The sequence below is a fragment of the Cyprinodon variegatus genome, unplaced genomic scaffold, assembly GCF_000732505.1.
Source record: "Cyprinodon variegatus isolate N-32 unplaced genomic scaffold, C_variegatus-1.0 Scaffold398, whole genome shotgun sequence".
NCBI classification, from domain to species: Eukaryota; Metazoa; Chordata; class Actinopteri; order Cyprinodontiformes; family Cyprinodontidae; genus Cyprinodon; species Cyprinodon variegatus.
Window position 1 is genome coordinate 146084 of NW_015150851.1, and position 284 is coordinate 146367.

The window sequence follows — 284 nt, forward strand, 5'->3', positions numbered from 1 at the left end:
GAACAGAGCCGCGTCTTTATTACCCCTTACCCCAGAAGATGATGAGCAAGAGTTCACACTCTTGATAGAAGATCGGCAGCATCTGGCTGCAAACACTGAAGAACTTAGCTTCCATAGGAAATCCAGCCTGCTCTGTTCCTTCTTGTAGAGGCTTTATAGTACGGACTCATAAGTAGGAATCAGGAAGAGAAGGCAATAATTTAAATTTCATTTCTTTATACTTTTTCAAACAGAAGCACAAAATGATGGCTTCACCAATACTGATACCCAATAATAAACTGCCT